The sequence below is a fragment of the Pituophis catenifer genome, unplaced genomic scaffold (genome assembly GCF_029215685.1).
Source record: "Pituophis catenifer annectens isolate HBS135680 unplaced genomic scaffold, rPitCat1.0.hap2 SCAF_6, whole genome shotgun sequence".
Taxonomy (NCBI): Eukaryota; Metazoa; Chordata; class Lepidosauria; order Squamata; family Colubridae; genus Pituophis; species Pituophis catenifer.
The window spans coordinates 5,793,142-5,806,434 of record NW_027256886.1 but is presented as its reverse complement, the minus strand read 5'-3'; the positions used below and the strand labels follow the sequence as shown (position 1 = coordinate 5,806,434).

The following is a 13,293-nucleotide window of genomic DNA, read 5'->3' as shown; positions in this document are numbered from 1 at the left end:
GAAATTTTGAGTAGTTCGGAGAACCAGTAGTAAAAATTCTGACTGGCCCCACCCCCATCTATTCTCTACCTCCCAAATCCCAGCTGATTAGGAGGAAATGAGGATTTTGCAGTATCCTTCCCCCGGAGTGAGGTGGGAATGGAGATTTTACAGTATCCTTCCCCTGCCACACCCATCAAGCCATGCCACGCCCACTAAGCTACACCCACAGAACCGGTAGTAAAAAAATTTGAAACCCATCACTGTTTTTGGCCTGCAGAGTGCTTCTGGGGGTCTGGAAGGGTGAAAATGCAACGCACGGAGGGCTTGGGAGCCCAAAAACACCCGTATTCGGTCTATAAGACGCACCTAAATTTTCACCCACTTTCAGGGGTGAAAGTCTGAAAAATACGGTAATATGCCATATTATATAGAGAGAGATGCTGTATTACAGGTAATCCTCAATTTACGACTGAGCCCCCAATTTTGGTCGTATGTCAATGATGGTCCAAAGAGTGCATCACCATATGGCCATGCCTGATTTTGCAACATTTTTGTGGCGGTCATTCAGTGAATGCCACAGTTGTTAAGTGAACCCATTGTTTGCTAGGGGATGGATTTTTTTCAGAAAAATACCAGTTTCTGGCCAAAAAAAATTATGTCGTAAATCATAGTCTACGATTGTGGGGTGCTGCAAACGTAAATGCAGGCTACTTGCCGAGTACCCATAATGTGGTAATGTGACCTTGGAGTGCATCTGGGCATCAGAACACTGAATTCATGTCGTTGATCCCATTATAATGATATAATGATTTCAGTATTTGAGAGGCTGCCACAAAGAAGAGGGGGGTCAACTTTTTCTCCAAAGCACCAGAAGGCAAGACAAGAAACAATGGATGGAAACTAATCAAGGAGAGAAGCAACCTGGGATTAAGGAGAAACTTCCTAACAGTGAGGCCAATTCACCAGTGGAACAGAAGTTGCCTTCAGAAGTTGTAGATGCTTCATCACTGGAGGTTTTTAATAAGAGAGTGGACAGCCATCTGTCTGAAATGGTATACGGTCTCCTGCTTGAGCAGGGGGCTGGACTAGAAGACCTCCAAGGTCCCTTCCAGCTCTATTCTATTGATCCCATTTTGGAGGTCTGTTGGAACTTCAAACGGTCGCTAAGCAATCGGTCATAAGTCAAGGACTACCTGTACAGAAAGCTGGTTTATGATCTTTGTACATAAGCAAGAAAAGGGCTAAGCTTGACAACACAAGCCGATAATTCTCCCCAAGCGTTTTCCAATATGTATGACTGGCCAAAGCAGCGATAAGAGTTCAGTACCCCATTTATCCTACCAGGTCTTGTTGTGCTAGTTAAATATATATCCCATCATAGTTTTTTTTAAAAAAAAAAAACTGAATAAGATCATTATTCCTGTAATGAATTACATAATCATGTAATGGCAATAATTAGCAGGTTTCATTCCTTCCTTATAGATTTTCTGACTGATACCTGGTTGGGATGTCAGAATTATAAGCTTAGAAACACCTGTAGCTGAATTGTATTTACTTTCCGTCCTGATTTATCGTATTTTTTGGAGTATAAGACTCACCTTTTTCCCTCCTAAAAGGGGATGAAAATTTAGGTACATCTTATACACCAAATGTAGTCCCGCCCACTCACTGGCCCCCACCCTTTGGCCTCTGCCTCCCAGCAGTTTACCTCCTTGCAGAAAGCAGCAAGAAGAAACAGCTCCCTTTCAGCTTCAGCACAGCCTAATTAGCAGAAGTTGATTGAATCAGCCTCCTAACTCTCAGCTGTCTTGCGTGGGCCTCTGCTGCTTGCTGCAAGGAGGTAAATTGCTGGGAGCAGATTTTTTTTTCTTGTGCTAATCAAGCTATGCTGAAAATGAAACTGAAAGTAAAGTAGGCTGTTTGCTGTGTGCTGCAAGGAGGCAAAATTGCTGGGAGGCAGAGGCAGATTTCTTCTTCTTGTTTTCCTCACCAAAAAAAGGTAGGTGTGTCTTATACTCCAAAAAATACAGTACTTAGAGTTCCAAGCACAGCTTTGCAGTAGAGGAAGACAACTGGAGCAGTTTTGGATATTTTGCCCCAAATTACCCGAATAAGCCATGGTTCCTTAATCCAAGGGTCTCCAAGCTTGGAAACATTTAAGACTGGTGGACTTCAACTTCCAGAATTCCTCAGCCAGCCATAGTGGCTGGGGAATTCTGGGAATTGAAGTCCACCAGTCTTAAAAGTTGCCAGTTTTAGAGAGCCCTACCTTAATCAGAAAACGCTCGGCTGCTCTTTTCTTCCGCCACCCCCCCCCTCCTGGCAGCTTCTTGATATAAAGTGAGGACATCCAAGCAAACATTTTGCCGATTTCTCAAATCCGTCGATCCCTCCAAATGGCATTGCCTAGACGTGGTATTCATAGACAGTTTATTAAAACGGGGTCCACAGACAGGAAAGTAGATCTGGAATTTATCTGGGCTTAGTAGCATGCCAGGAGATGTTCTAGGTCAGTGGTCTCCATCCTTGGTGGCCCAGCGGGGTGTAAGGGGGAGAACTAGCCCACCAGTTGTGCGCATGCATGTACCGGCCAGCCTTTCGGGCGGCCCAATAGTGAGCCAGGGGTTGTGGAGCCCTACTCTAGGTTTCAATTCTGGTCCTTGGAAAAAACCCCAGTATATACATACCCACTAAGAAATGGTTAAATCCTAGGTCATGGCTGCAAAAAAAATATATTTAAGGGGGCCGTGTAGAGTCTCTATTGCAAAGCTCAGAATATCTTCTTTGTCCTTAATGACTAATTAATAAGATAACCACCTCCATTATGAAGAAGTTGGGTTTACACAAGATAAGTTATGGAGAGCAATGGGGTCGCTCCGAGGAACATGGGCCAGTCCTGGGGGCTGGGGAGAGCTCGGATGAGGGCTCTGCGTCAGAGGCAGAGAAGGAGCTAGACAGCAGTGAGAGAGAGGAGCAGCTGGAGCCTGTTCCCAGTGTGCGCATGTGCAGAGCTGCCAGAAAACAAGAACAACTAAGAAAGCAGGGTCGACTTGGAAGTAACGCCACACCTTGGAGATGATTGGCCCCTCCCATAGGAAACAAAAGAGGAGCGAACGGGGAGTGGGCTTTTGCAGGAAAGAGTTCGTGAGCCTAGGTCAGCACAGCTCCGCCGATTCTGACTCGATGGCCCAGAATCGATCGAGCAAGTTGAGTTGAATGTCCTCATCTTTTCCACCGAGTTTCCGTAGAGTTCATTGGCGCTGCTTATTCCAGGAGAACGCCGACCGGGGTGACACGAGAAAGATGGTGAGGCTTGGGTTCCTTTTTTGGGGGGAGGGTGTAGAGCCAGACTTTTGCCCAACTCTATAAGCCTCGAGTTTGGGGGGGTTTTTTTGCAAGCAGCTGAAGCAAGCTGGGTACGAAATGCAGAGAGTTGGGATCTCCAGGGTTAACACAACGCCCCCTCTTCCTTTTTCTCCCCCACCTTTTAGCACCAGCCCTCCCCACATTGAGGGCTTGGTCAGCCCTGTTCTTCCACCCCAGCGATGCCTTTTTTTTTTTCCCCACTTCCACTTGTAGATGTCTCTTGCCAGCCCACCTGCAGGATGATTCAGTGCCCGCTTGATGTGACCAGGGTGTGCTAAGGAGGAAAGGCAATCCCAGGTGAATGGTCCTCCTCAGCACAAGAGTCTTTCCGGAGGTCATAGAACAAGAAGTTCAATTTTCCTTGCAAAAGCTGTACGTAGGTCCAGAAGATCGTCCTAAGATTCCTCGTCGAAATCAGTTTGGGGACGTTTTCTGGCTGTGTAGTTACGCTGTGTTCCTAGGGCAAGAGAAAAAACCAGTCAACTGCCTGCTAAGCAAACTTCACGCAGTTAGAAGGTGCTCTTGACCAGAGGTGAGCAACTGTGGCCCTTTTACAACCTGTGGACTTCAACTCCCAGAATTCCTCAGCCAGCATGCTAGGATTCACCCATCTTTTAAAGTAGCCAAGTTTGGAAAACGCTACAGGTAGTCCCATTCGTTTAGTGACCGTTTAGAAAGTTAACGGCGCCGGAAAGAGTGTCTTATGACCGTTCATTTCAGTTCTTATACTAACCGAACAACTGCATTCACTTAACCACCGTGGCAAGAAAGGTGGTTAAAAAGGGGGCAAAACTCACTGAAGAATTGTCTCGCTTGGCAATGGAAATTTTAGACTGAATTGTGGCCGTGAGTTTAGGGCAGTGATGGGATTCAGCCAATTCGCACCTATTCGGGAGAACCGGTGGTTAACTTTCTAAGCAGTTCGGAGAACTGATTGTTGGAAGAAATATTTCTCCCCCCCCCCCCACTTTACAGGACTAATCCTGTAAGGAAGGCAGGAAGGAAACATTCTGGTGGTGTTTCTAGCCTAATCTTTATTGCCCTGCTTACAGAAACTGCCTCTCTGGTTAACCCTTATTACATTGTAACAGCTAAGGCGAAACGCCCATCGACGTGAGTAATGTTGAGTTGACCACGCCCACATGGTCATATGACCAAGCCACGCCTACCCAGCTGGTCATTAGGGCAGAGAACCGGTTGTTAAATTATTTGAATCCCACCACTGGTTGAGGGTACCACCTGTAGTAGCAGTTGAGGGTAGGAAAGAATATCATGAACAAGGACATACATTCAATTTTGCAGCCCTACCAAGATTGTTGGACGAGCAGGTCCAAAAACAGCCAGGGAAGTGATAGAAGCCTGGGAAACAGGTCCATCGTCAGTCAATAGGGATGCTGATTTACTACCAACCTATCAAGAACTTAGAAGGGAAGGGCTGGGCAGTACAAACAAACAAAAGCTAATGACTTAAAAGCCCGTCACCAACACACCCCAATCAACATCTAAAAAGCCACTTACAACAGGCACTATAAATATCACACACACAACAGCACACACTTTGCTAGGGAGTAGTTCCCTGAGGATGGGCTCCAGCATGAGTCCGAAAGCTCGGACGATTAAACCGCTAATCCCGGTTTATTGGATCCTGCAACATTATCCTGGGACATGTATATTTGCCTTCATTTGTGAATATCATGGTTGCTTATAAATGTTAAGCCAGTTGTAGGGCAAACATAGAGGGATATGGTGGCTCAGTGGTGAAGACGATGGGCTTGTTGATCGAAAGGTCGGCAGTTCAGCAGTTCGAGTCCCTAGTGCCGCATAACAGGGTGAGCTCCCGTGACTTGTCCCAGCTTCTGCCAACCTAGCAGTTCGAAAGCACGTAAAAAATGCAAGTAGAAAAATAGGGACCACCTTTGATGGGAAGGTAAGAATGTTCCGTGCGCCTTTGGCGTTGAGTCATGCCGGCCACATGACCACGGAGACGTCTTCGGACAGCGCTGGCTCTTCGGCTTTGAAACGGAGATGAGCACTGCCCCCTAGAGTCAGGAACGACTAGCACATATGTGCGAGGGGAACTTTTACCTTTTTTTTTAGGGCAAACATTGCAATGCTGTTACCCATTACAACTATACAACCAGCATTTTAAACAATCTGCATTTTAACCAACTGCGTTGCCCAAACCGGACCCTGATGGGTTAGTGAAAATTAGATACATTCAATAGCCAGGTTATGAGTGTCATTGTGCCAACAGGGAACAGTTTCTGAATCCGGCAACATATAAACACAATAAATGCAGGTAGTCCTCACTTAATGACTGCCCTGTTTTGGTAACCAAAGTTCAGGACTGCAGAAAAAAAGTCACTGCAAATCTCAATCCCATTTAATGACCATGGGTGATTTGCTTAATGACCGACTAGAAACGAGGTCATAAATCCATCATATGTTATGTGATACCTCAATAACTGACTTAGAATAACTTTATTGCCATTTTGAATGTACCAATCAACATACATTAACATGAAATTTTGTTGCCTAGAGCTCTCAAAGGGTCACCACCTCCAATATACACTACATAAACATGACATAAATATAAATAAATGAATAAAGTATGCATATGCTGCATCATTTAGTGACGAGTTGCCAGTGCTGATCATTCAAACGAGGACTTACTTTGTGAATGCAAATGTAGTCTAGGAAAAGAAAATACAGTAGTGGCTAAAATTGTGGAAATGTGGTATTTTCTAAAACTAGCTAATAACACCACTTTTTTTGGGGGAGTAGTACCATACAATTATATATCAACGGAAAGATAATTTAATCAAGAATGTAATGCAATAACACTTATGAAGGATTTGCTATTAGAGTAGCAGTTACAGTATAAAGAAGAAAAGTGAAACATGGAAAAAACAAATACAAAAATTATCACCATATCAGTTAATACTTAATTGGGTAATCTTAGGGCCTTACAAGGTCTTCCCATGGAGTGAACCAAGTCTTTTAGGTCTGCAGCTGTTCTAATGTGAAACCAAGATTGAATGATGGCTTCGATTAACTGGGTTTTATTGCTGGGTCGCTTCTGACTAACACATTTCTTTCGTCGGCTCCATAGATTTTCAATTGGGTTAAGGTCTGGGTTATTCCCAGGCCATTCCAGCAGTGGAAAATGATTATTTTGAAACTCCAAACAAAGTTGTGTTATTAGCCATCAACCCTCAAAAATTCAAAACCCAAAAGGTTTCCACAATTTTAGCCACTACTGTACTGTACACTTCTAAAACAGCCCAGCTTCAGGGAGCTGATAAGGTGCCTTTGATGGTGAGAAAAGCATCCAAGATTTGCTCAAATTCTTGTCGTATCCTATGTTTATACCAAGAGCATTCACTGCCTCCCCATTATCTTTTCGTGCCAACAAATGTCCACCACTACTACAGTATGCTGTATATATATCAACCCTTCACACCTTAGAACGTTTCTCTTCTCCAGAATCTCAACTCTTTCATCTCTCTGTGACTTTCTTCCCTTTCATCTCCACTCATTCTATCATTAAACAGTTCAGGAGATGTCACGCATTCTTCCTGTTCAATGTTAACTCATTAGCCGCTATCCAATTTACTTTCAGGCATGGTTTATTTTAGCCAGATGCCACTATTCATGCATTTATCGAACACCGATGACTCCGTGTTTTCGCTTTCCATAATTCTCTACATCCTCTAAATCAGGGGTGTGAAACTCAAGGCCCGTGGGCCGGATCCGGCTTGTGGGGGTGCTTAGATCTGGCCCGTGGGGCTGCCCTACAAACAGCAAAGGATCAGCCCTCGGTGCCTCTGCCAGCAAAAATGGAGTTCAGGAGGGCCGCGTGTGCAGACACGCACCCCGAGCTCCGTTTTTGCTGGCAGAGGGCTAGCAAAAGAAACTAAAAACAAAAGAAGAGGAGAAATGTTTCCCCGTTTGCATTTGAGCATGCAAGAAGGGACAGGAAAGGAGAAAGGCAAAGAGGAAAGACAAAGAAAAAGATGGGAAGAGAGCAAAGAAGGAAAAATAAGGAAAGAGGTGAAGGAGGATGAAAGAAAGAAGAGGGAAGGAAAAAGAAAAGGAAGGGAAGAGAAGGAAAGAAAAAAGGAAAGGAAAAGAAGGGAAAGGAAAGGAAAGGAAAGGAAAGGAAAGGAAAGGAAAGGAAAGGAAAGAAGGAAAGGAAAGGAAAGGAAAGGAAAGGAAAGGAAAGGAAAGGAAAGGAAAGGAAAGGAAAGGAAAGGAAAGGAAAGGAAAGGAAAGGAAAGGAAAGGAAAGGAAAGGAAAGGAAAGGAAAGGAAAGAAAGGAAAGGAAAGGAAGAATATAATGAGAGGGAGGAAGGCAGGGGTCAGCAACCTGCGGCTCCGGAGCCGCATGCGGCTCTTTGGGCTCTCTGCTTTGGCTCCCTATCAGATGATCCCACCACTGGCTGGCCCCGCCCCTCACCCTCCCCTCCCCTTCGAGTCACTCCTCGCCTGGCCTGAGAAGGTAAGGGCAACGGCGGGGGATGGAGAAGAGGCCAGGGCAGAAACAGATACAGAGTGAGGTGGGGGGGGGGGAGAGAGAGACATAGAGAGATAAAGAGGGAGAGGGAGAGAAAGGGGGGAGAGAGATATGTCAAAAGGATTTTGTGGTTCCCGGTGTTTTATAGCAACTGGTTCTCTGCCCTAATGATCGCCTGGGTAGGCGTGGCTAGGGGGGTCATGTGACCAGTGGGAGTGAGTGACATTGAGTTGGCCACACCCACCCAGGTTTTGTGGCTCCCGGTGTTTTCTTTTCTGAGGGAAACGGGTCCAAATGGCTCTTTTGAGTATTTAAGGTTGCAGACCCCTGGGCTAAGGGAAGTCCTGCCTTAGCACTTAGCCACCACAGGTGCCCCCCCCTCCGATACAAGTGACGTCGAGCTGGCCATGCCTACCACAGCCACGCCCATCTCCCCACCCCACCCCCGAGGTCAAACACAACCCTGATGCGGTCCTCAATGAAATCCAGTTTGACATCCCTGCTCTAAATCCATATAGAATTACATCTTTCTCAGTTCAGAGACTTCGCATGATGCTGTGGCTTCTTCAGAGACCCCCCACTCCCATCCCCACAAATTCTGGGATTGGCTCACCTGCCCTTGGAAGTTTCTTAAGTGCAGAAGGAAGAAGTTGACCTTCTCATAAAGCTGCTGAAGACGTACCAGGATGCAGGTCTCGTTCGTCGATCGCTGGGCCACGGCTATGCCATCCATCAGTTTGACCAACACTTGGTGAATTTCCTGCGTCTTGACTTCATTCTGAAATAGAATCAGTAATTTTGCCATCTCGAGGACACTGTATTTCAACCTTAGCAAATTTAAGAGGTGTGGACTTCAACTCCCAGAATTCCCCAGCCAGCAAGGCTGGCTGGGGAATTCTGGGAGTTGAAGTCCACATCTCTTAAAAGGTGTCAAGATGAGAAACACTGCTGTATTTACTAGGGTGGGACCAGAATTGGGTTTTTTTTCTTAAAATTTAAGGGGTAACACTCATCATTTTAGCTGCAGTGCCATTAGCCTCCTTGTTTTATATTGCAGAATTTCAGCACCCCCAAAAATAATCAGTAATCCCTATAAACTATAGTCAAATGTCATGCTTAACTACCACACTCGTCGTTACCCTCCAAGGTAGACCAGACTAGGAAACCAAAGTTATGCATCCTAATGTTACTTTTATTATAAGTTATAAAGCTTGTAAGTCTGAATGCATCTTCACTCTCTCACCCTTTATCCTTATGAGAACTAGGGAAGGTCTCTTCTCAGCTGTTTAGTCAGATTACCATTCTGTCCCAGACTCAAACTTCTTTTACCCGAAGGTTATCTTCATTAGAACTTTTCCTACTGTTCCTCAAGGTTATTTCTTCTTCCTATTATAGTTGTGTACATGTACTTCTGTTTCCCAACCTGGCAACTTTATGTTCTGACCTAGGCCTCCTGAGTCAGTAAAACACACAAGTAGTCCCAAAAACCTGTTTTATTTTTAACAGCTGTGAATTCTGTTCATTCACAGATGAGTCCCAAATAGTTGTAAAGAGTCCTTCGGGATAAGGCTGATAATCACCCACCTTTATCTCCCTTGACACGCTGCCAAAGACCTAATTGGCAAAGCCATACGGAGTCCAGAATCAAACAGAGCTTCAGGCTTTAAACTGCACAGAATTAACAACGTTGCTTCCTGCAAAGGCTCATGTCCCTTTGCTCCTCTTTTATGTCTTATGGGAGGAAAAATCATTTCCTGGCCTTACTCCCAAGTCGTCCCTTTTGCTTTAGCTGCTCTTGCCTTCTGGCAGCTCTGCGCATGCGCGCACTGGGAACAGGCTCCCCCTGTTCCTCTGCATTGCTGAGGTCTGACTCTGGAGGCTCTGGAGTCCGCTCATCGCTCCCAGATGGCCCTGGCCCCATCTCTCTGCCGGAAATATAAGGTGATCAATCGTCCTCCTTTAGGGAGGACAGTCCTTCTTTTGTAAGTTCTGTCCTCTCTTGAAAAGTGTCCTCCTACATGTCTTCCTTTTCGATATTTGAAGACTATCTGTAAATCTCCATATTCGATCGATGCCGATCCGATCCATTGAGTGTGATGTGACGTATTTGTCTGTGACGTGACGATTCATCAAGGCTCGGTACAGTGCGGCGAGACGCGATTATGAGACGCATGCGCTCCGCACAGGAGAATTGTTTTGAGAGAGTGAGCCGCGCACAAGTGGCTTTGTTTACTTCTTACCAAAACACGACACGGCACACATGCACATGTCCTCCTTCTCATTGTAAAAAAGTTGGTCACCTTAGGAAATGACCCATTTCCGGACTTCTGGTAGGCCCATTTTTCGCCCTCAGAGAGCTAACAAACAGATGAGTGCAAAGGATATAAATCCTTCCATTCCCACCATTCCATCAGAACTGAAGAAGCTTCTTGGATGAGAAGTGAAATGTTTTCAAGGAAAAACAAAAAAACAAAAAAAGGCAGTTTGCCTGTTGGAAAAACACCTTTGCGGCCCAGACAGTGAAGCCCAAAGAACCATGACAGCCTACAATACTCACCGTCTTTGTTTTCCACACCCTGAGGCTCAACCCCACCAAGGGTAAATGCACAGGTTCCAGAAGCAAAGGAAGTTCTTCGCATTGGCTCTGCAGAGACAGGACAAAAGCAGAAGAAAATCAACTCGAGGCTGGCTAACTTTCACTTTTGCCTTTCACTGACATCCTTTCCAGGAAACAGAAACGGGAATATTCTTCTTAGAAATGCCAATATTATTATGGGGACTAAATTGTACAATGAACGGTTATTGGAAGTGTAGGAAGTTAGCACCCACTCCTCTCCTAGGAAAATGAGATATTTTAGGAAATATTTAAAAGGGCAGAATATTTCCCCTAAAAGGGAGGCAGAAACTCAGCTCCCCACCTTTGTCAATGGGCCATTAAGGCATGGGCCAGTCTATTCTACATAACAAAGATCTACTTCCTTCAGGCAGAGCCATAGTAGGAATTGCCCAAAGCCCTTTCATTACATCATCATCACCTAGCAAGAGTCAACCAAGCCTGGGACTCACTCAAAAGACAACCTACAAAGTTACCCCCGGGTGCACGGCCCCATGGGAGTCTGACAACCAATCGGAACGCAAGCTCAAATTCAAAGCCCAACAGAGGGTATAAAACCCAGGCACTCTCAGCATCTCTGCCCATTTTTTCTGCCCAGGATCTCAAGCCATGTGATCCTGTTCACCCATAAACCTTCTTTCCATGCAACTTCCATGAATCCAGTGTCTTTTTCCCCACTTGGAACTGAACGCAGAAGGATATTTCTTCCAACAGAAGTATGAACGTCTAGTCTAATGAAGAGAAGAACTAGGGGTGACGTGACATCAGGGCTCCAATATTTGAGAGGCTGTCACAGAGAAGAATGGAGGGTCAACCTCTTCTCCAAGCAACGTGAAAGCAGGACAAGAAATAACAGTTGGAAACTAAGAAGTGACAACAATTAACCAGTGGAACAACTGGCCTCCAGAAGTTGTGGGTGCTCCATCATTGGAGGTTTTTAAAGAAGAGATTGGACAACCATTTGTCCAGGATGGTATAAGGCAGGCGTATCAAACTCGATTTCATTGAGGGCCGCATCAGGATTGTGTTTGACCTCGGGGCGGGGGGGGGGGACGTGGCCAGGACGGGCGTGACAAGCTCAATGTCACTCATTGAGGCTCTGTTTTTGGCCGTGACGGCCTCCTGCAGCCCTCTTATCAATGAAAACGGAGCCCAGGAGGCCCTTCCCTTCTCTTCCTTTTCTTCCTTTTTTCCTTCCTTCTTCCTTCTCCTTTTTTCTTCCTTCCCCTCTTTCCTTATCTTTTCCTTCCTTGCTCTCTTCCCATCTTCCCTTCTTTTTCTTTGTCTTTCCTCTTTCCCTTTCTCCTTTCCTGTCCCTTCTTGCACGCTCAAATGCAAAAGGGGAAAACATTTCTCCTCTTGTTTTGTTTTTACTTTCTTTTGCTAGCCCTCTGCCAGCAAAAACGGAGGTAGGAGTGGTCAAAAACGGAACATGTGCGTGCCCCCCCTTCCCCCGCGAGCTCCTTTTTCACTGGTAGAGGCACTGCGGGCTGGTTTTTCGCTGTTTCCATGGCGGCCCCACAGGCCAGATCTATGCACCCTGTGGGCCTTCAGTTTGATACCCCTGGTATAGGATGGCCTGCCTAAGCAGGGGGTTGGACTAGAAGACCTCCGGGGTCCCTTCCAATTCTGATATTATGTCCCCCAAAGCATGAACTGCCCCCAGAAATTCGTAAAATCTCTGCTCTCCGTGTATTTCGCTGTGCCCTCAAAACCATGTTGTTCCGCCAGGCTGGGCTATCAATATAAAGATTTTAATTGGTTTTAAAGGGGATTTTAAATTTGGGGTTTTATAAATTGGGCCTATTATTTAATAATTTTAATTATTTTTAAATTCTGTCTGTCTTTGTGTTTTTAATTAGGCTGTACACCGCCCTGAGTCCTTGGGGAGAAGGGCAGTATAGAAATAAAATAAAATAATAAAATAAAATAAAATAAAATAAAATAAAATAAAATAAAATAAAATAAAATAAAATAAAATAAAATAAAATAAAATAAAATAAAATAAAATAAAATAAATAAATCTGAAACAGGCTAAGAAGGAGGAACTAGTTCTCCTCGAACTCAGCGCAGCTGGGACAGACCAACAGGTGTTTTCTCACCAACGTTTCCTCCATTTCCACAGCTTCAGCCACGTATTTCTGGATCAGTCGCCTGTCACATACGAGCTCCGTGGGCCACATCCCCGAGAGTCTCATCTGGAACAGGAATACAACGAAGACCAGCAGCCCTGGAGGAGACAACCAGAGAAGGACTCACTGACTATCTTCTGCTAGAGTTTTGATGATGGGCACTCTCACAAAATGGAAATGCTTCCCTGATTCTACAAGTAGCTAAAATCTACCGATGCAACCAGACAAAAGCTTACATTGTATATTCACATGCAAAAGGTTGTGAGAGGGAATCCGCCCTCCTACCCCGTCAAATGTGAACGTAAAGCCAGAGCCCTATATTTTAAATACAATATCATTTCATTTCGCAGGAATTCAGTCCGCGCTCTTCCAAACATCTAGTCTTCAATTTTGCTCATTGCTGAGTCAGATGCATCTAGTTTCAAACCCAAAAGGCAGTTTGGTTACCAGTTTCGTAATCCTCGTGACTCTTCACTCAGCCTGGGATAATGGATACTGTAGTTTGGGAGGCAAGGCCACAAAAATCTCCTTGATCATTCAGGAAGTGGTCAAAAAAGTCAAAATGGCGGCCACAACAACAATACAACCAAAGCTTTGCCTGTGGTTTCTCTGCATGCGAGAAAACAGGAAGAGCTTCTAATACAGTTAGTCCTCAACTTACAACCATTTGTTTTAGGGACCGT

The 13,293-nt window shown here is 45.1% G+C and overlaps 1 protein-coding gene across 1 annotated transcript in view; it reads left to right on the top strand.

Annotated features, from left to right (window-relative positions):
• The window catches only part of POLR2H (RNA polymerase II, I and III subunit H), a 28,425-nt gene extending 15,592 nt beyond the window's left edge, over positions 1 to 12,833 (top strand). The window contains exon 6 of the transcript XR_011600487.1: positions 12,604 to 12,833. The gene's annotated coding sequence lies outside the window, so the exon portion shown is untranslated. The remainder of the gene's footprint in view (positions 1 to 12,603) is intronic.
• The last annotated feature ends 460 nt before the right edge of the window (positions 12,834 to 13,293 follow it).